Raw genomic sequence first — 691 nt, 5'->3', positions numbered from 1 at the left:
CGTCGCNGTAAACTTTCAGAGTGCTTCCGATGCATATGACGTCATAGATTTTGTCGTCACGTCCTGCTTCGATTACTGCGGCTGGCGAGGTGAGGCAGTTGCAGTAAAAACATGGCGACGTCCATAGGAAAACTCACGCTTATAGACGCAGAAATAAATAACGATTACAAAATTTTCATTTAAGTAGTGAGGATGCGGAAAAAGCACGAACAGATAAAAATGCAATTACTAATCTCGATGTTTTCATAAATATGAATCTATGTTTCTTTTACAGATTAATAATCAAACAGTACAAGTTCTAAGTCTCTGGCGCTATTCATTTATAACGCGATATCTAAATTACCGATGATATTTGAAATCTGTTTGCGCAGTAATTAAAACTTAAAAATGGACTAAACTAATACAATTGTTTAAAATCCATTATTTATCAATCGGATGACGATAACGTACGATGATCCACCTGTTTGGCAATTGTTATTTAACATTAATAAACCGAACGGAACAAGTCCTAAATCTCTCACGCTATCCATTTGTTTATATAAAGCGATATCTAACAATTAACCATGATATTTGAAATCTGTTTGCGCAGTAATTGTTAATTAAAAATTAAAACTGAACTAAATTATTGCAATTATTTAAAATCCATTAGTTAACAATTGCGTGAAGATAACGACGATCCATCTGCCTGATA

Source organism: Wasmannia auropunctata, unplaced genomic scaffold (genome assembly GCF_000956235.1).
Source record: "Wasmannia auropunctata unplaced genomic scaffold, wasmannia.A_1.0 LD336040.1, whole genome shotgun sequence".
In the NCBI taxonomy this organism is placed as follows: Eukaryota; Metazoa; Arthropoda; class Insecta; order Hymenoptera; family Formicidae; genus Wasmannia; species Wasmannia auropunctata.
This window is presented reverse-complemented; position numbering follows the sequence as displayed.